General features: G+C 40.7%; 1 long non-coding RNA gene across 1 annotated transcript; it reads right to left on the bottom strand.

Moving 5' to 3' along the window:
* Positions 1-626: 626 nt before the first annotated feature.
* Positions 627-21560, bottom strand: LOC133468492 (uncharacterized). The gene is made up of 3 exons (XR_009785512.1): positions 21470-21560; positions 6146-6266; positions 627-1747 (listed from the first exon to the last, which is right to left on the bottom strand). It is a non-coding gene; the product is annotated as an uncharacterized LOC133468492 (long non-coding RNA).
* Between the last annotated feature and the right edge of the window lie 1204 nt (positions 21561-22764).

Below are 22764 nucleotides of genomic sequence, written 5' to 3'. Positions count from 1 at the left end.
CATCATCCACGCTTTCTGTTTTCTAATGTCTTGCTGTGTCTTATTAGTCATCCCCCCCCCGAAACTGCCTTCCACTACTGTACGACATTTCTGCTTTGAAAAACAAAAACATTACTATCCCCCGACATTACAGATGTTTGACTAGTGTAGCCTCGTCATTCTACTAGTGCGCTGCGTTATCTTATAAATGAATATAAAGCACGTACTAGTGCATGGACCTCAAACTGGATATCAAGGATATTGCATAGTTGTTATAGCTTTCCATCCTCTTAGTGATTCTGACACTCGTCAAGTCAACAAACACTTGGATATTGTCCAAAAGTATTTAATAACAAATAAACCACAACTTTCAAATAACTACTTAAATGCGCTCTAGACCAATCTGATAAGGACTGATTCAAAGGAAACGATAAGGTAGACCAACACATTAGTTTACATTTAAATTTATGTTTAAAGGTAATTTTGACGGAAATAAGTGGTTCAGTCTCGATTTTGAAACATTTTAACAGATACTGTTTCTAATTATCTCAACTGTATCTGGCAAAACGTTAGCTTAATGTTAGCACGGTAGTTAGCTCAGGTTTGTTAGCTTTCTGCGCTGTTCTGCTTAGCAAGATACAAGGTTGATATAAAAAGTATATTATTGATATTTGAAGAAATTGGAAATGACAACGTTAGACAAAAAAACAACTACAACAGGTCTGAATGTTACCAGTGAGGCAACCCTTGGGTTTCATTGACCAATCTGATAAGGATTGATTCAAAGGAAACAATACGGTAGGCCAACGCGTTTGCATTAAAATTTATGTTTAAAGGTAATTTTGACGGAAATACAGTCTAGATTTGAAACATTTTAACACATACAATTTATAATGATCTCAACTGTATCTGCCAAAACGTTAGCTTAATATTAGCACGGTAGTTAGCGCGAGTTTGTTAGCTTTGTGAGCTGCTCAGCTTAGCATGTTGTTCTTTCTTCTTACTCAGGTGACTGAATTTAACATTGAATACATTTTAATCATAAGTCTTTGCCTCAAGTTTCCTTAACAGCCTGAACATGTATATTGTTATACAATTATTGATTACACTAGCAAAGACTCAGACTAAGTTGGCCTGTTTAAATGTAATGTGCTCTTAGTTCATCTGAAATGAATGGATGTGGAAAAGGGGTGACTATTATTCCACCATTTAGTTACTTAAAAATATATTGTCATGCTGATTTTGGCAAATCAGTTTCGTGAGAGATTATTGTTTCGTAAGCTACATTACGCCTCAAATTGTTTAAAATGAATTCCTATAACTGCCCCTGGAAAAAAGTAAAGTAGCATTTTCACACACTGTTTATTTTGTTTTGACCACAGGGTGGTCTCACCAATCATTAAACTGATTCAATCAACTCACGAAGAGCATGTTCACGCCACACAAAAATGCTTCAGATGTTTTTATTTGTTAACCACAACACCATCATGCTGCTACGACGATGCCTCCAAGCCGCTCATGCGTTCCTCATCACTATTTCAACTGCTTTGGCTTTCCTTTGTTTGTCCTTGGCATGACAGGCAGCACAGTGAATCCCTGGCTCCAGTCCCCCCCCCCCCAGCATTTCTGGCGCAGAGGCAAGCGACGCCGAGTGCGAGAACAAAGGCTTTTGCGAAGAGATGATCAGGAATCCGCGGTGCAGTTAACCAGTGCGCACTGGAGCGCTGTCACAATCCGGTGGGTTCATCGGCGTGCTCCATATTGCGGTCTAAAATGACAAGAGCTCAGTCATCGGTGTCGACAGTCGCACACAGTCTTTCTTCTCTGCCTGCTTTGACGAATTCCCATTCTGGGAAGGGAACATTGCGGATTAACAGCACATTACTCAAACGTAAGAGTGTGCTGCAGTCGTATCACTCCACAGTCAGCATTTTGTGGCTCAGGCCGCAATCCCCTTTTATCCGCCACTTGGGGATGAACAGATATTTATACGATAATTAAGAAAAGGTATTTTTTTTTTTTTCATAGGGTAGGAGATCTACCGTCATCCGTTGTTTGTTGCATGTCTCCCACACACCAGACATTTAACCCTCAGGCCTAGTTCGATTTTACTAACCTTTCAGCATGTTTCTGACTTTTAATGGGTTTTGATGGGCTAAAAGTGGCTATGATAGAGCCAAAATGTACAAGTTGATATGAAAAGTATATTATTGATATTTGAAGAGCTGATTAATCGGAAATGACAAAGTCAGACAAAAAAACAAAAAAAAAACAGGTCTGGATTGTTACTAGTGAGGCAACCGCTGGGCTTCATTGCGTTTGCATTAACACAGCTAAAATGGTTAAAATAAGGAAGAATACTCATCATGCTAAGTTACTGCCGTACTAATTGGTGTCATTTGACTGATATTTATGGCCTAGAAAATATTACTGTATTGTCCTCTGGAATAAAATGTATCTCCTTAACAACCACAGGCTGAGAAGTAAATACAGCGAAATAAACTTTTCTGTGATGCTGGTTGACTTTCAGGTATTATAAATACCTAATACATATCTATTCATGTATATTAATAGTACTACATACTAACTGAACATACGGTTGCGCACATAATTTCACCGTTGTTTTTTCCCTTGTCATTGTTGATCCACTATTTCCCAGTATTCATTGGTCTTAAAGTTACATAAATCAACTGTGACCAAAGTAGTCTAATTATAAAGAAAGCTTGTTTATGTCAACTTAAAGTTACATAAATCAGCTGTGATCAAAGTAGTCTAATTATAAAGAAAGCTTGTTTATGTCAGCACATCAAAGAAGATACACACAAGCCACTTTTCTTTTGTAGCGTCACTCAGAGGAGCCGACACAATATCGCCGGCTCATCATGGTCGGATGCTTCTTTTGAGTCTCCTTTGCTGATTATTTCCCCCTTTTGACAGTCTGCTAAGCCAATGAATGGAGAGTTTGACACCACGTTGGTCTCAATGGAGCAATAAAATAAGTGGAAAGTAAGGCCAGCATAAACAAGTGGAGGGCCAGTGTTATTGTAAGTTTGAATTGTTCAATCCTCAGTGGACTTGCACTAGTGCCTAGCCAGTGAACCACAGATAAAGGGATACGACGTTTTGGTTAAACACAACTTGTTGTGGAAGTGGCGAAATGGAGGAAATTGACCCTGGGCTTCTATGGGGTTTTAGTTTGTCTAGTCATGCTCTAGTAATCATAACAAGACAATGGAAATATCTTCACATGTATCTTTCTTTGTGTCATGAAACACAAATCACAATGTCTTGACCGTGAGCTCTACAGTTCCCAACACTGGTGTTTCTGGCATGTGCATTATGTGTGGCCACACAGGACGGCTTTGCTGGGGGGCAACAATGTGTATTTGTGTGTGTGCGTGTGTTGGTGGGGTGGGGTGGGGCCCCAAAAGGGTGTCTCACACAGGGTGCCATTTAAGCTAGGACCGCCATTGTCCACAGGGCCTTTACAACGGGAGAGTAGCCCAAAATTGTACTCAAGTAAAAGTACTGTTACTTTAGAACAGTGATCTCAAAGTGCGGTACAAGTACCAGTAATAGTACGCAAGCGCCTACTAGTGGTATTCCAAAGAATCAATTAATTGAATGTTCAAACTGCAAAATGTTACAGTGGCTTAATTATTATTTTTTTTATCCCGTCAAGTACATTTTTAATTAATATTCAGTCGTATTTAACTTTTAGTACATCATTTTCATATAATCTTTTAGAACTGTTTGTTTCAAAACTTTTATTTAGGTACAATTCGTTTTTTTTTTTCTTTTTATAACTTTTACATTATAATTTAATCATTTGAATCATTATTTAATTCCCCCCCTATATTTAAGCGCAGTGTTAATATTCAAACTGTGCATAATGTTACAGGCGAGCTAATCTTGGTCATTACGGTGGTACTTTGAGAGCTTAGTATTTTTGGAGTGGCACTTGGTGTAAAAGGTTTGAGAAACACGGCTTTAGAATCATATGACTCGAGTAAAATTTAAAAAACTAGGCCTCGAAATAAATATTCCAGTGAGAGTATTCAGTGGAAAAAAAACAAAAACAACTACTGAATTACTTCGTTTAACATTTTCAGCAAAAAATGGAGAACCGGTTCCCCCAAATTTGCAAATGTCAATTCACAAATATGTGGGGGTGGGGTCACTGTAACACATTTTTTTTTCTATCAAGAAAGGTATTCTGGTGAAATTTACTCCACTTGAACAAAAGCAATAAAACATTTAATCTACAGTCTTTCACAGTGTTACTATGTCACTGTCTGTTTGGATGAGTGTCTTAAACATTATTCAGTTTAATCAAACAGTACTTTAAGGACAAATTGGATACTTATAATAATCTTGGGTATATTGACTTTTTTGACTTTTAACACTTTAATTCATTTGAATTCTTTAATTTTTGTCCATGTTACATAAGCCTTTAGCCGTGCAGAGTATGTCAAAGCAATGTGTGTCAGATCTTGGAGAAGGCTGTAAACCTCATCTCCAGCAGCCACTGCATCGATCAGGCTTTTCTCATAAGCGAGGTGGAAAACGAAGCTCACATCTATTTGACCCTCCCCTTTTTCTGAGAAAAATAATACTGTACCTGTAACTGCCAACCGCCGACTTAATGCTGTTGACATTAATTACGGGACACTCCAGAGAGAACAGAGCACAGATGGGATGCATTCATCACACTTGAAGAAGATCCCTTCAGGAGGATGCTTGGAATGGTTATATAACCAACACTATTTCAACGTGTTATGCATGACATTGTTGTGATGAACATATGGAAGTTCTGTTCGTTGGACTAGAGTTAATTAAAACTGCAATTTAGAAATAAAAGATCATCAGGAGAAAACACCTCCTCTGCTCTCCCTCTTTGTTTTTCATTTTATTTACTATTAGCTCAATTACTTCATATTTAGGAGACCAGGCCCAAAATAGTAATATCGAAGGATGACCATCGTTCACATTAGAGTGAATATAAAAAGTCTACACACCCCTGTTTAAATGCCAGGTTTTGCGATGTGAAAAAAAATTAGACCAAGATTCATCATTTAAAAGATGTTTCCACCATTAATGTGATCTATAACCTGTACTCAGTTGAATTTAAAATAATGTGGTTGTACAACTATGCACACCCTCTTGTATCTGGAATGTGGCAGTGTTCAAAATTCAACAATCACATTCAAGCTCATGTTAAATGGGAGTCAGCATACACATGCCACCCTTTTAAGTGCCTCTGATTAACTGCAAGTTCAGTTGTTCTAGGAGGCTTTCTCCCAACTTTTTTTTTTTCTGTAGCTTTCTAGCAGAAGCCTGAAGGTTTTGTGCTAACACTGGCTCCTATTTCAAACTGCTCATAATTCCGATCACCTTGGGCCTTTTTTAAAAATCTCTTTCTCTCTCATTTGAGCAGGGGTGTGTAGACATTTTATATCCAGTGTATAAGTGTAGCTCGGAAACATGACATGGACATCGTTCGTCTCGTTTCATGTATATTGGACAATAGTGGCTGTACCCTTTTTTCTTAGCTTTAAAGGCACCCAAAATTTTTAATGTGACTTCAGGGACACGCCAGAGAAGTGGTCTTGTGGTCTGGTCACATATGACAGGTTTTAGTTTGGTTAAAAAGAACAGATATGATTGAGGTAGTGTGGTGTGCTGGATCAAGCTAACATCATGTAATATAAACATTTCTTAAACTTTTTATGACATGTTGGCTTATAATATATATATATATATATATATATATATATATATATATATATATATATATATATATATATATATATATATATATATATATACACACACACACACACACAAACTACACACACACCATATAAAACAAGCATTGGCTATGAGTGACTTAGAGCCAGAGTGGGCTAACTCAATTTTTGTCATTTTGCAGGAGTGATTTAAAATGTTATGGCTGCAATGAAATCCGTGGGATTTATATCTTGATTTATTATGGTGATGATCACTTCTTCTGGATACTTGTTTTTACAGAAATTCTGGGTTTCCCTCTTGTTTTCTTTTTTTTTATTCCAAGCATCTATCAAAATATCTATCAAATCTATCAATATTTCATGAAAGATTATACATTCAATTACACTAACATGTAGATGCACTGGACACTACTTACTTTCTCAGTCTTTTATCAATCCCTAAAATCTCCCCTTCTGGGATGTTTTTTTGCAGTAGGTGAGGTCTGGTTTCCTGGGTGCAGCCATCTCGGAAAAATGGGAGTTGGCCCAGTTGTTGCACTGTGAATCAAGAAAGGTGCTGAGTGCAATAATTTACTCTGCCGTGTATGTCAAAACTGAAAATAATGCTCGATTTAGACCAGTATTCATCTGAAATACAGTATATGTCTTTTCTCTATTCATTTTTTCGTCACTTAACTTAAAAATGACGAACATGGAGTTACCCCACTCTTGTTCTCAGTGAGTCATATGTAAATCATTAAAGAACAATAAAGAGGATCTGGGTTTAAATCTCAGCTGTGATCGTCCTGTATGGAGTTTGCTTGTTCTGTCTGTGCTTGTGATGTGGGTTAATTGAAGACTCTAAATTGCGGAAAAAAAATCAGAACAGTCAGGGAGATAAAAGATAAAGGTCAAATTAGAAGCCATATGAACCCAGTTGCAATCGAATGACTACTAAAACCAGCCAAAGACTGGCTAATTATTGGCCAATATCACTGATTAATGTAGATGTTAAGATTATCTTGAAAGCCCCTGCAGCAAAACTTGAAAAGGTACAATACTCCCGTCGATAATCCACTATGACCAGACAGGTTTCATTAAAGGTCGAAGTTCCACAAATAATGTCATGCGTCTGTTAATTTTATTAAGCATGTCACAGCTATTTAAACAAAATCTAAAAGCAATCTTAATGTCACTGGACGCAGGGAAAGCTTTCGATAAAGTTAACTGGTCTTTCCTATTTGCAGTACTTCGCAACTTTGGTTTTGGAGACTCATGGATACGTTGGGTCGCAGCATTACACAACTCGCCAAAATCGACAGTCACCACGAACGGGATCACCTCACAAAGTTTTACTGTACAAAGAGGAATCAGACAAGGGTGCCCACTTTCTCCAATGCTACTTGCAATATTTACCAACCACTTGGAACCCCTATACGTCAAAGTGCTAGTATTAAAGGTATCTCCTCACCAATGACAGAAGACAAAATCAATTTGTATGCGGATGATATTCTTCTTTATTTACAAAACCCCAAATGTAGCGATTATGTATGAAATAAGAATTGTAATTCATTTAGGATAAAGTAATAAGCCGGGAGTGACGTTTGCGTTACTTCCGGTTTATCGTAAAATTTGATTCGTCCGGACCTCAGCGGGAAACGAAGCACGTTTCGTTGAAGAAAAAACAGATGCACAAAAAGAAACAAAGAAGTAGGAAAGGAAAGTTGTTGTCCCCTTTGGGATGCGCTCATAACTTCCCTGCCGGTTGACCTGGTGGCGGACCGAGCTCTGGCCCTCAGAGGCTTGCAGGATCTGTCCGGGATGCTGGCAGTTTCTTGTCGAGGCCCCGCCGGCTGATCGTGGTTAGGGAAAGCGATCGGAGCCGCATGGTTGACTTCTTTGATCGAAAACGCCGCCGGGTTGGTTGCGGCAGGTGTTCGTGCACGTGGTGGCACCCGGAGGCACCCGGAGGCACCCGGTGGCACCCGAGGACAAAAAGGGAAAAAAAGAAGGGGGAGGGGTGGCCGGAGGCCACCCAGCTGGCGAGCTGCCAGCACAGGTACGAGGAGAAGGACAAAGAAGCCTCAACTCAACTCTCCCCAAAGACCACGCCCACCAGCCTGAATCTTGTCTAAATAATATTCATCTCAAACTTTGTACTCTTAACGCATCGAATCCTTGTTTAAACTTTGGTCGTGGCAGATGGGTTGCTTTTTGCTCAATACAACATTTCGTACTGTTTGATTTCAAATCATGAACAGCTTTCAAAATCTTGCAGAGGACCTGTCAAAGTGAGAATGGGGAAACAGACATCAAGGCATACATTTGGAATATTTCTACAGAGTTTGTAAGGTATAAAAACGGAAATTTTATCTTCCGTTAACAAACATCAAAGGCACGTCCACAAGATCTGCTTGCAGTTCCTCTCAACGCAAGTGGGTGGCGCCTCACGCGCATGGGTGAATATTAACCACATAGTCTGCACCAACCATTTGGTCTTCAGAAGACAGGAATCAAGATTTGACGGGATGCTGCTAATTAGGTTAAGGTCAACTTGACGTACACCGGAGTACGCTGGGTCCCTTGGTGTGGGTGGTGTCCGCCCCACTGGGCCATTCCCGGGTGGGCTCCTGGGCCCGACCCCGCCTCTCGGATCATCAGCCCCTGCGCTGCAGGCGCAAAGATTACAGGACACTTCTGAGGGTTATTGTGCATGTGGGACGGTGTCAATTCACTTGCATGTGTCCGCAGATACCCACCTCTGGGACTTATTTGCTTGGTGTGGGGCCACTCACTCAATGCGATAAATAACTCAGAACTATGTGAAATTCCTAGGTTTCCCCTCGCACTCCTAATTCTAAAGATGTTTAGAATTAGAACAGTACATACCCACCCACCACACCGTGTCCGCTACCTCTATCCTGCATGCTTGTCCTTGTCCTGTCCAATCCTGTCCTATATTGTCCTGTCCTTCCTTCACAAGGTATAGCACTACTGACCCATACAACACTCGAATCTAAGGTGTCATTGGACGAGTCACATAATGATTTACTTTCCTCAGCTTTATTACAGCTAATGTCCTGTCTTTTGCTGTCTTCTCTTCCAACATTATTCAGTTATCTTTCACCGTCTCTCCTTTTTTTTTGTTTTTTTCTGTAAATCCCCATAAAACTTTGTTCTGTCCGACTGAGATTTTCAATAAATATGCAAAGAACCATAGTGGCACCTTATAACTCTACTGTGGCACAGTAAAACTGGAAAGGGACCGAGATCCTCCTTTCAGCCGAAAAGGACAAAAAAGAAAACAAGACTAAATTGCTCATAGGTGTGGATGTGATTATGACCAGTTGTCTGTCTGCATGCGCTCTACGATTGACTAGTGATCAGTCCGGCGTGTACTCCGCCTCTTGCCAAAGGTCAGCTGAGGGTAGGCGCCAGCTCACCTGCGAGCCTATTGAAGGGAAACGATATGGAAAATGGATGGATGGTTGGCTGTAACTCGGTAGACTGAATGGTTGTTTTGCCTCTCAGCTCACATTTCGTCATAAACACTGTCCTTTCAGCTTGCGACTTGATGCTTGCACGTCAACATTTGGTCCGATGGTAAAGACTGCTAAGTGAACCAGGACCAAATGTGGGATTGAACAAACTATTATTACTATGATGCACAGTATTATTTTATGCTTTGATCTCAACCAAGCATAAACACAGGCTGGAAGTTTATGATAGTGCTGACCAATTTATTTTAGGTTAAAGAAAGTAAGAACTATGATGTAAACATGGGAGACTTTGTATTTAAATTGGTTGTTGTATTTTCTATTCTGGTTTGTATAATAGTCATTCTGCAATATGTAAATGCATATGTGGAAGTGCGCAGACGTCATCGCGGAGTTTACTACTGGAAAGCAGTCATTTACGATGTACTTGCTCAGGACTATCCTTTAACCAAATATTCCCAGCTGGAGCATTACAAATAAGCTTCCCTGCCAGTTCTATGTCATTAATACAGGGCCTAACTGAGCCAAAGGGAATTAGCATCTCAGACAATACCCTGAGGTCACTTTTCCCATGTTACTGATGTCAGTGAGCTATCTGCATTCACGTTGGCACTCACAGCTCATGCCAAGACAAATGTCAGCCCGGGCCTCGCTTTCTGAAAACTAGGCCGTGGTGAGTTTATAGTCTTTGAAAATCCCTTGCCTTTTGCCCGGTGGTTCCTGAAGGGCTCTGGGAAATGTTTGGTTCCCAGACAGAAAAGACTGAAAAGAGTCAAGCTTGAGACAGGTTTTCGAGGCTTGTTGGGGGGGCCTCTCTTAAAGTTTGTCCATTGCTCTTAAGAGTTGAAATATGTGGGCCTTTGTTGATTATTTGAAATACTAGCTTCTCTGTTTAAGGCCAGGGCGACCGGAATTTCCATCTATAAGTCAGGCTTAGATATCAGTGATGAATGTACACCATATTTACTTAAGTCGGTGCATTTTGTATCAGTAGCATTCATCCTCCAAGAATGTTTCTCTAGCTGTATCTGGACTTCATTTGACATGCACTGTTTCTTGTTAGGGGAGCCAACCATTATGTTATCATGGTATAACACACAAACCAGTGGAGGTTCTTTTTTTCCATTCTACAATTTATAGTCACTAATTATGATAGTGGGTGGATGGCTGTACAGTATTTATATGTGTAGTTATATTTAAAATCAGGTTCAGACAAACGGTCTGTGGGGAGAAGACAGAACAACATTTTTGTTCTGGTCCCTCCAAGAAAAATGACTGTAAATTATATTTTGGGAGTGGTGGTTGGATTTGACGTCTGAGTTAACCAGCATACTCGCTTTTTGTGGCATTGTCTTTTTGGAACAAACATGAGCAGTAAGAGACAGATGAGACTGCTGACAGGAGTGTGAATCCTGATAGGCCTGCTGACGCACAGGTGGTTTTTGCAAAACCAATGCGTCTCAATGAAAACCAGCCGGCTTCATTATAGTGCTGTCACTGTGGAGGGCTTTATCCACACCGTATTTTTCAATGTTTCACTTTAAATCCTCCAACACGGGCTTTGTTTGCCATTCATTTTCTTATAGTGGGATGCTGTAATCTTTCCCAATTGACTTCGGGAGGAGGAGGGCCGCGGGGTACACCCCAGACTGATCACCTGTCAATCAGACTGACAAATAGAGACAAGCATCCATTCACACCTATGAATAATTTAGCATTGTAACATATTGTGGACGTCATGTTTTTGGCCTGTGTGAGCAAGATGAAGTACTACAGGGGCACCACTCCACACAGAATCCAAACTTTGGACCATTATGCTCCTCAAATGTAATGCCAATTGGGATTTCATTATTTCTCTCCAAGACAGGCGGGACACACAAATTTACGGATCAAACTACCTGTGAATTTCACAACAGACAATAAATCCATGCTGCAGACGGAGAGTTGGATGGACCTCCCTAGGAAACTTGCACAGTGGGAAGCGAACAAAAAACACATATTTTAAAATCCAAAAAGTCCAATGATGTATGGGTGACACACAAAAAGTGGAAAGAGGTCAGGATCAGAACATCTGTTTCAGTAAATTTCGGTGAAATTGGAATTCTGCTGATGGAACATTTCAATATTAATCTACAGGTAGGGACTGAAAAAAGAGTTACTCTCATCACATACTCGATTGAAGTAAACGGTAGAGGTAAAGTGGACATTTTATACACATTAGCAAGCATAACCCATAGACGTTATTCTAAATACCAAATTAACTGGACACATCACGTTTTCTTTCCATTCCTTCCAGTACTGCATAATATCAATTTCTTTTAAAATCTTCAACATTTCCCCCTCAGCTCAAGCCCACAAGTATGTATTCTTTATTGTTGTCATCTTGGAATGAAAAACACTGCTGCTACGAAGCAGTTTGCGGTATGGCATTACTGTCACTGTAAATGCCCCCCCCCCCGTATATTAGCGGTAAGACAGTCAAAAATTCACCTACTTGAGGATTTTTGTGCAATAACAGTATTGCTTTCTCGTCATCTTGTGGCATCTTGGTGCCAAGGAACTATGTTGAAGTGAGTCGAGGAGCTTAATTTAGACTAAAGTAGTGTTTGCCATCTTTTGGCATCTATAGGCAATTCTAAAGCATTTTGAGTGGGTGTCAATTCGCTATTTGCATTAGGGATCGATCCCTATCTCCTGCAAATAGAGGGTGAACACTTTACAACACTGTATACTGTTCATAACTCCAATAATTAGAGGTAAAAAAAACCTTTGTTTTTAAATGCTTTTAAATGTACTTTTAATCATATGAAGCACATTGAGTTACCTTGTGGATGAAATGCGCTATTTAAATAAAGCCGCCTTGCCTTAAGAGAAACTTACTGCAATAATTATACTCCCAGCACGGTAACAATCTTTTATGATGACAGTTGGATTGTGATGTCGATTACTAAGTGTGTAACCATCTTTCCGACACATGAGAGGTTCAGGGCGAGTCTCATGTAAATGTTAATGGTTACAGTATATTGTGTATCGTATAAGTCATATAATGAGTAGCCGCGGCTGCACATTTCACACATGGCAGGAACTACCACTGTTAAGAAATAAAGGATTAAACTCTGCTCGCAGTTCCAAATGAGGGAATATCATTTTAGTGTTCATTCTTGCCTTAGACATCCGGACACGTGGAGAAGACAGTTATTCACGTGTTAGATCAAGATCACACTTAGATCCTTAGTGTTGTTTTTCCCTTTGATTTTTTTTTTTTTCTTTCTGGCTCGGTGTTTTTAAGATCAGTCTGTGTCCTCGTACTTTTTCTTACAATTGAGCCATAGCTGTTGGCTCTTCCCAGGCGAAAAAAACACATCTTTTATTCAGCCTTAGAGGCCCCATTGCTTTGTGGATTTTGGTGTCTTCAATCGCAGTGGCATCCTGCCTTGCTTTGGGATTGATGAGTTCCTGGGGTGATTATGTAACGCAGGAATTTAGCCAGTAAACAATAAAGTGTGACTGCCCTCCATAAATATAACATATAGCTTTGTTTCCACTAATGTCATTTTTCATGCTGCAGTACATTAAGCCACGTGTCTTCAAACATGTTCAATTTTCAATGTTCAACTGCCCCACTGTTCCTTGCCCAAGTGTCGATATATTCCAAGTCCATGCAACCTGTTTCGACCGTGTGTGGCTTTATTGCCGCCACAGAAGTTTAGTTCACCAACCTAAACTCACTATGTTGGAAAAAATGTCGACGACCTGTACATGTTTCCAGACTCATTAAAGAGCCACATAGTGTACGTCTATGGTGAAGTACACTAAATGAATCAACGCCATTAATAAACCTTAAGTTAGCTTTTTGTTTGTCTTCATGGTGGCCAACAGACTTTGGCAGCTCTCATATGTTGGCATTGGTAAGTTGTGGTGGGGAGGTGCGTAGTCACATCAGTAGTTTGTGTATGTTTGCCCAAGAAATTTTATCAGGGGTGAGCAAGGTCCAGAAGCAGATTTTGACATTTGCTGCGGCGGGAAGAAACATACAGACCCTTTGAAATGATCATGTGTGAAATCAACACATCACATTTTGACAGTTGAGTGTGCTGATACTAAGACCCTGTAGAATTCCTGGGAAAGGGGGAAGGATGTGACATTCTATTTACTGAGTTTTGTTTCTTTCTCTTCTAAATGCGTGGAATAAACCGACCGTCACTTTTAATCTCTGTTCCATCACTGTAGCTGAGGCCAGACCACAAGATGTCGAATAATCTTGCGTCATATCTAACGTTTGAGGAAACCGGTGCCAGAGACAGATTGGAAGTCCATAAAACCATGATATATGATGCATCCATTTCAGGAAAATATTGCACATACTTGTGCATGGCTTTGCACTCCAACTGGCCGTTAAGGTAAGATGATCTGTCTTAATTACGCCAGTTATTGTGTAAAATGGAGCATTATACCAATGTTCCTTACGGCAGTGGAAATTCCCAAACTAAGAAGTGTTGGGATTTGGTCCCATTGGGGAGGGACTAGGTGACTTCAAGGCTCCCCTGCATCACGGTGGGCCACAAACCTCAAGGTCTGCAGCATCTCGTCCCTTAGAGCTTTTCGAGCAACAAGGCTGGTGGAAATTCAGCGCTTCGGGTTTGGAAAGGTGAACTGGGATGGCGCTGCCTTGTCCTAGCAAACACAGCTGTATCTGCCCCATAAGTTTACTGTGTTTAAAAGTATTTCGTTTAAGACCCTCGAATGTAATGTCTCCTCTTTCGTTAGCTTTGTCTTTATTGGTATACATTTAAAACTCTTGTAAAAATAGTATTCACCCAAACCAGAGAGTGGTCCTCCCATAGAAGTCGACTTTTGAGTATTTATCAAGAGCACTGAAGCGCATGTTGTATAGTAAATTGCACAATAAAGCTTACACGACAATTACTTAATTGTACTTCACAACTAGGCTCCCCTGTGGTAGAATACGATATCGAGCTTTTGTAATTGTAATTGGGTTTGTCTAGCCTACATACTTAACACTTAATTGGGTTTTCTCAGAATTTAAGAGTAAAGTTAGCACAGTTTGCATTTGTTATTACCGGCCAGCAATATGGTCTTCTAAGCCATTTTCAACACTTCGGATTTGTCAATCATTTGTAAAAATAACAGACCCACGTGGGGACTGACAACTAGCATCTATTTGTGTAAAAATATGAAATTGACCTAATTTGCACATAAGAGGTTTCAGCCCGACAGTGACGGTATATTATAATTTATTATATTAAAGGAGTGACTCTTCTTAAAGGTTCACTGAGACCAAGGCAAGGGGCAGCTTTTTGCACAGCTATATTTAGTGAGAAGTAGATTCCAGTCATGAATACAGAACACAAAGAAGACTGCTGTCTGTCTCCACCACTTGAGAGGCTAGTAAAAACATTTGGACACTGGACTACATAGGCAAGACCTTTTACAGAGGAGTAAGCTCGCTCTTCTTCCGACCGAACCAACTTGTTTATTAAAGGATGAATATGCATGACCATTGGAAAGACAAACTTCCTTGGCTGTCATGATATAGAAGGATAAGCCCACCACTATCATTTGGAAGTGTTTCGTGTGATCTGCCAATCATGCCTGGACAAAGAGCCAAGGACACCTTTTTGGCTGGGGATACTAAAATTGCTTCCAGCTTGACCACAGGCTATGTGAAGTTGAACTCTCCAGATTTATTTTGTCCCTTTTCCTGCAACATAGTTTAACTTGTTTTGAAATTCAAGGCTACCAACCAAGTCAAGTCAATTCTATTTATATAGCGCCATTTCACAACAGAAGTTATCTCAAGGCACTTTATACATTGAGCAGGTCAAGAACAACACTCCTCATGCATTATATATAAGTATACTGTTTAAGAAAACCAACCAAACCCCACATAACCAAGCACTTGGCGATGGAGGCAAGGGGAAAACGCCCTCTAAGGAAGAAACCTCAAAGAGAACCCAAGCTGGGTTCTGGGGCGAGCGTCTGCCTCGGCCAGTTGGTTTGAGATGCGGAGACAAAGTAGTGGGACAGAAGGTAGATGGAGATAAAACAAGATAGGGGGATTGAGCACCAGGGGGATGGATGAGAGAACAATGGGCACAACAACAGCCGTATCAAAAACAGTAAAAGTCCCAAGATGACAGCGGCCACGACGATACCGCCACTGGTAACAAGTAGATGAGTGTGACCTCTTGAAGCAGAGAGCACCAGTCATAGTGTAGAGAGAGAGAACGACAAAGGGAAACAGGTTAGTAACATACCACATGGATGGGGATGAGGTGAGAAGGAAAGAGGGAAGAGAAGATGAAGGGAAACTTGGTGCATCAAGGGCGATCCCTTGGCAGTCTAGGCCTATGGCAGCATAACTAAGAGAGGAGCAAGGACAAGCCTGAGACGAGTCATCCCTGACTTTAAGCTTGATCAAAAATAACATCACAATTTAGGATGAAGTCTAAAAGAAGCAAATCCTTTTGTGCATGTAAACTCAACCTTTCAAAACATACTAGCTAGAAAGCCTAAAATATACTGTACAGGAAAGTCTATACAGTTTTCGACATATTACTAGGAGGTTTTGGATTATGCTGGATAGTTTAGTGGTTTGCCAATATTGTGCAAAGATGTTCCCATTTAAACTTTATGGGCTCCTCTTTCCGCTTCTCACATCAGGGGTCGCCGCAACGACTCATGTTTTTAACTTGCGTGATTGATGTGGCTCAGTTTTGATGCTGATTTCCCTTCCTGATGAAACCCTCATTTTATTTGTGCTTGGGACAGGCACTTGGCGATATCCAACGCTATTCTTGAAAAGAAATACAAAAGAAATCTTGTGCCTCTGTTTTTCATGTATTTGACATTTTCCATTTTAAATGTTGGTGCCAGAGGATTAAAGAATAAGGCAGGATACAGTCCTGCGACAGAAAGTTTCAAGTGACAGGAGCATCAAGATGATAGCAATGCTCAGGTCAAACAGCATTTTTGTAGCAGCACTTGACTCAAAGTAAATCTACTGTAGAATTGGTGGAACGGCAAAGAGTAAACAAAGAGGAACAGGAGCCATTACTGTGGGGAAATTTGCAGTGACGACATCAATATCTTCACTAAGAATCTGAACTCAAGAACTGTTTTGGGTAAAGGAAAATATTCAACCACAAAGAAGAAGTGCATCTGCCTTTAATTTACCCTTCAACCGTTCAAGCAGGAGTTGAACCAGCAATCTTCCATCAGCTCATACGCTTGATGTGTTTTATTGGGGGTGACTCTGGATCACTCATGTCTATCAAAGACAAGATCTGTTTCAGTTCCCTTGGAGGGTGGCTTCTTTGCAATCAAAGTTCCTTCTTACGTCGGTACTCCTGAATAGCGACGTATGAATAATGCGTGGCTATTCAGTGTTTTCCCAGTTTTTATATCCACGTGTGATCCAAAAAGAAAAGGTTCACAAGTTTTACATGATGATTAAGATTGACATACACAATTTAGAATTGAATTACCTTTGACGCAATGATGTCAGTGTTTCCCAACTGTCCCAACAGTGTCCAAACTCTTTCCCGGCAAGACCTTTCCACACCAACCTAATCAGCATGACTTGTGCGTAGATGGCATCTTCTGAAGATTACACAATATTTATTCATGGCCAGACATCTAAGGGACTCTACAATGTTTGGCTGCCTCTGTGTTGAAACTCACTCAGTGATGCAGAAAATGGAACTAATGTGAGGACTTTGCGTAAATTTGTGTAAAACAATGTTAACTGAGAGCAAATGTTGATCTTTGAGTCTCAACCACTCTGTTCTCTTTGGAGCTCGCCATATCAATAGAATGCCGACACAGCAGACCTCTGACAGAGAAACCAACACCACAACAATGTAACTCAAGTATAACAATAATCCACCAATTTCATGTTCTGTTTAAGAAATCCAATTAACTGCCTGGAGTGGTTGAGAAAGACGGGAGCTCGACCAGAATGTTCTGTGCTGTAATCGTCGTAAAGTTTATTTGGGCAGAATGTCGTTAATCTTTAATTCACTTTAATTTGTTCAAAACAAACCTAAGTAGTACAATTCAAGGCTACAATTTGGCAGACAGTTATATAGCTTCTAATCCCCCTGCTGACCATAACACTTGGTCATCTGTGTTATACGAGAGATTCACACAAATACCTCCATGTCTGTAGCACGTTATCGGTTTGGGTTAGAGTTAAGGGGTGCTGCAGTCTATCCCAACTGGCTTAGAGAGACATTCAAGTACATTCTGAACACATTACCAGCCAATCACAGGCATGAAATTTGCACCTCTCAACAATTCACAGTGGTTAGTTAAAACAAAGTTTGTTGCAATTGCTCTTTTAGTGCACTTTCTTTAGTCAACTGTGAAGGCTAATGTCCGAGCCTCTGTGTCAGCGTGGTTTTCTATTCCACAAACGAACTCTGGGGTGCTTCGGATGGGTTGAATGCTACATGGACCAGTGTTAAAATGACAACGGCAGACATAGGAACAAGGACCTACAATACAATTTAAGGAAATCATGAATACACTGTATAACAAATGTGCAACAGGGGAACTCAGAGCAGTTGTTACTCTTCAAATTGATCCATTTTAGAAATTCGTCTAAAAGTGTAGTATGTATGCCTGGGTTGCTTTGCACAATACTGTACGTGACAAACGGTGTCGAACCGTGTTGCGACTTGGTCCGTGCCATTGGACGGTAGAAATAGCTGTGAATACTGTGAAGTTAGCACAGGCTGCTATTCGAAGAGTACAAAGACAATATGCAGACTCTACACAGGAAAGCCCATGCCCACATAGATTTGAACTTGGAATTTTTTTTGCAGTGAGGCACAATGCTAACCACTGGACCTCCACTATTTTTTAATTATTCAAATTTAGGTGCCAGTGTGGTTGTTTAAACAACCTGGCTTCGTAGTTTGTCACAAGTAGCATCAATGTTAAAATAGCCGCGTTATTTTCTGCAAAGCACTGCGTTCCCTATAAAATGTCAGGGTTGACATCGAGAGGAAAATCTGCTAATATTTAATAATAAAACAATAAAAAGATGAATGAAAGCGCTAACCCCTCCTCTGCCTGGAAGCTAACAGCGTAACAGGCTCATTTTCACACACAATTTGTATCCATCTCTTTTCTATTACTGCTTAGCTTGAGTAGGCTGCGCCTGAGCCACATGCGTTGCAAAATAACCTCCCGATGCTGGCACTCGAGTGTAATGTGTTCTTCCAAACAGTGCATCTTTCTTCCATTTGCTCCCTATTTCTCCCCCCCCTATAGCCCCCCTTACAAAAGACACTGTCAGTGAAATGTAAACTTGGGAAGACCTACACCATCTGCGGTGAAGAGACCTTCCACTCCTGACACAGAACCTCTTAACTTTATGGGATTATATAATGTTACATAACCGATTGAAACGTTATCCCACTAATTACAGCTGATGTCACAGGCCTGATACTGGAGGCCCAATTGGGGAAGAGAACGCGTCACTATTTTAATGATTGCTGTCTTGCCTGAGCATTTTTCAGTAAGCATGAATGTACAAATCTTGCCAACGTAGCAGTGTTTAGATTATACCCACTGCTGTGGATTTAGTTGCCATCGGCTTGAGGGATAAACAGAAGTTTGATTTGTTACTCTGTTTTTGTAAGATATCTGTGATTAACGTGGGAAAACAAACGAAGGAGAAACGCTTTCATAACGAAGAACGCGCATTTGCCAGCGAGTTCATACAGTAAGGGAACGCAGCCCCTCTGAGATGTAGAGGCCCTTCATCCCCCTCTTAAAAGGGACTCATCAACTCTCTTACCTGCCATTCATTCTCCCGGTTTAAGCACTGTGTTCATTGTTTACTCCTTGAAGACATCAAATTTTGAACTACAGTAAGCTCCAGATGATGAATAGAATTTCTACAAAAATAAAAAGCACACGCCTATACTAAAAGGGTTTCAGTAAGAGGTATAGCATCTGCCCAAGAATAAGTAATTCCGTGCCTTGCTTAAAGTCGCTGTAAAGTGAAAATGTCTTCTAAATTTAATACACCACGGAGAAGTGTTGTTAACAACCCTACCAAATTTAAATGATTACAAATATCACCAAGTATATAAAATGAAGATTAAAAATTGTGAAAAAAAAATTAAGCCCTTGTCCCCGCTCTCAGACGCTGTGGGCGTGTCGGCTAAATGCATGACACTGGATGCTACTTTGTCGAGCAACTTTCGTATGCCCTACACATCCCTACATGTTTGCCCTGCAGAAATATACCCACTTCAAGCTTATGGTGGATGGAATATATATCAATTGGTGGAAAGTCGCGCTAGCCATCAGCTCGCCAGCCAATCGCAGGGCACATAGAAACAAACAACCATTCGCACTCACATTCACACCTATGGGAAATTTAGAGTTGTCAATTAACCTACCATACATGTTTTGGGGATATGGGAGGAAACTGGAGTGACTGGAGAAAACCCACGCAGGCACGGGGAGAACATGCAAACTCCACACAGGCAGGGCTGGGATTTGAACCCCGGTCCTCAGAACTGTGAGCCAGATGTGCTAACCAGTCGCTCACCGTGCCGCCATCTTCCAACATATATAATACATTTAGAAACAAATCTCTGAATTCACTTTAAAGGTTCTTGAATTGGATAAGGTCTGGCACATCATCAGCCACCTCTCTCACTTTCCACACTCTGGTCCGTCGCAGGTCAAATTGCGACTAGCAGCAGCAAAGGTTCCTGTTGGCTTCCAATGTTCCGCTGAGCAACACAGCTGCTAGAAGAGACCTCCTAAGCTCATTTTAATTTCAAACAGAAAAACATCCTCAAATAAGTGAGCGAGCGATGCTAAGTCGCTATACTACGCCGGGTTGGAATATACAAAGAAAAATACACACGACTCACAAAAAGTTAGGGATATTCGACTTTCAGGTTCCTTTTTCTGATGAATCTAAAATGCCCTTTAACCTTCAAAGGTTAACTTAATTTGACCTTCTCTAAACGTTTGTCCAGCTGTTCAATGTTTCAGTAATTTTTGCACAATTTGCTGTTCTCTAACAAGGAGCTCAACAGCAAAATTCACCATAGGTCCACTTCTATGCCTTTCTGTGCCTCTTCCAGTCTCCCTGTATCTCTGTTGCAACCTTCTGATGACACTCTGGGACACTCTAAACTCAGTGGCCACTTCTCTCTGAGAACATCGTGCTGGATGGCGAAGTACTGTTGACCAATTGTTAGAACTGTTATTCTTGGTCTCACGATGCCAAAATGTGGACTGCATTGTTTAAATTCCAATTCTAATTGAACCAGGAAATGTTTTGGTCCATTCATGGCTCCAACACCTGTTGTGAATTTTGCCCTTCAGCTCCTTGTTAGAGAACAGCAAGTTGTGCAAAAATCACGGAAACGTTGAACAGTTGAACAAGTGTATTCAAAAGTTTAGAGACGGTCAAATTAAGTTCACCTGGTGAAGGTTGTAGTGCATTTTAGTTTCATCTTAAATATATGCGACACTGTTCATAAGGCATTCATAGAAAAGCTGTCATTTTATATCCAGCAAATTTCAAAACAAATGACTTTTCCCTGCATCACATTCATTATTTCTATTTATGACTTGCATCCATGGACCCCAACATTCATAACAGAGCCCCTCATCCCTACACTGCTTCCCGGAAGGTGAGGTCATCTGACGCTGGTCTGCTCTCCATCCCACACCAAACTGCGAACTTTGATGACAGAGCCCCAACCTCCCATTGTTACATTGTAAACAAAGTGCAGTCCTGCAGCTTTCACAGTGAAAAAGAATGGCGACTCCTCTGCCGTGGTTCCTGCAGTCTTTGTGCACCCCCTGGTGATGGAATTGCGTTTTGCATTTCCGCTCTGAGACCAAATCCTAAAAAAGAGGCGATGAATGACTACAGAGGCTCGGTTAGACAAAATCAATGGTAAACCCATACTTTTGCATAGGAATGCAAGTTTATTCTGTCTAAATGTCCTAACACACCTCCAGTCCCAAATTAATTTCCTACTTGTTTTGCTGGGAGCCACTGGAACCCAACATCAACAAGTCTGTACACCTCAGTGCCAGCTTGAGTGGGTAAACCACTTGGAAGAGCTGGGTCAGCCAGCCAGACAGACAGACAGACTGACAGACAGATGTGACGATAGGAATTTAACACCACACTCCAAGACAGATCAGGTTCAACGCAATATTCAAATGGCTCTAACCCGCACCGTTCCGCTTCACCTTTGGATTCCTGTCTGTCCTGGCTTCACCCACAGCTGTGTTTAATGGAGTATCCAGCATTTGTCAAGCCATGCTCTGCAGTAGAGGCTGTATCAACAAAATCATTGGGAAATGCAGATGCCGAACTAGCTGAGGTCAATCCAACCCGAATGTAGGGCACGTAATCATTAACTAAAAGAAACTACATTGGCCAACACGCTTGTAAAGAAGGTAATATTTAATTATGTACGATATCAGCAAATGTATTGTTCGATTATATATTTGGGTCACTAGATGTGCTTTGGCTTGCAAGGCTGACTTTTAGGTAGCTGGCAATACCAGGTTCATGGCCCAAACACTACAGGATGTCCTCAGTTTTACGAAGGTACCGGCATACGATAAATGTCCTAACAAGAGGGCACAAAAGTTATGAAGGACTCGGCTTGAATTTGACTTGAACTACATGACTTGACAAGTCTTGCCCGTTTACATTTGAACGTCTGTATTTTAGAGATGGTGTGCCATTTGTTTTTGAAAAAAAGTTGTCCTTTGTGTAGTGCGCGCAAAACTGGCAATCCGTGATGTGGTAGCTGCAGAAGCCTCCCCATTAAGCAGGCAACATGGAGGGAGAGCCGAAGATGACTACATTTGGATTCAATGATGGTGTTTTATATAAGAAGGTTCAAAGAAAATGGCAACATGCAAAGTTTGTGACTCAAAGATAGGATATTAAAGACTATCTGATTGCAAATGTGTTTGTACAGCTAACTAACCATCAATACAGAGTGCAAAGAGACTACTGTTTGAATATACGTACATTATGCCCCGTGCATTTCGGACGTGGGCTTTCAGTGGCGCCTTCAGTGACATAATCCACCTCTTAATAATGCCACTATCGCGTCGCAAATCATTTTACAAAAATGCAATACAACTTTGCGTGGCATTACACAGAGAGAGACACTTTGCATATTTGAGGATGAATACCATTATTAAAAAAAGCAATAAACAGTTCCCATTATCTTTCTCCCAAAACTCCAAACCTTTTCACTACAATATCATTTGGAGCAGTTCACAATCAATATTTATCTAATAACATGACAAAACACAAATACTTTGTCTTAAAAAGATATTCTTATTTATAGATAAAAACCACTTAAAAACCCTGCCCTGAAAGTTGCAAAGAAATCCTTTTTTTGGGAGTGAAACAAGCCACCCAGCAACGGCGTTGGCCAACCTCTCCTCACAAGAGTCCACTTTGAAGTCCTCCTTGAAAATACATTTTTAATAAATGCAATGGCGGACATTCGTCCTGCTTG

This window comes from Phyllopteryx taeniolatus, chromosome 2, assembly GCF_024500385.1.
Source record: "Phyllopteryx taeniolatus isolate TA_2022b chromosome 2, UOR_Ptae_1.2, whole genome shotgun sequence".
Classification (NCBI taxonomy): Eukaryota; Metazoa; Chordata; class Actinopteri; order Syngnathiformes; family Syngnathidae; genus Phyllopteryx; species Phyllopteryx taeniolatus.
Note: the sequence above shows the minus strand (reverse complement) of the source record. Positions and strands in the feature narration are given on the sequence as shown.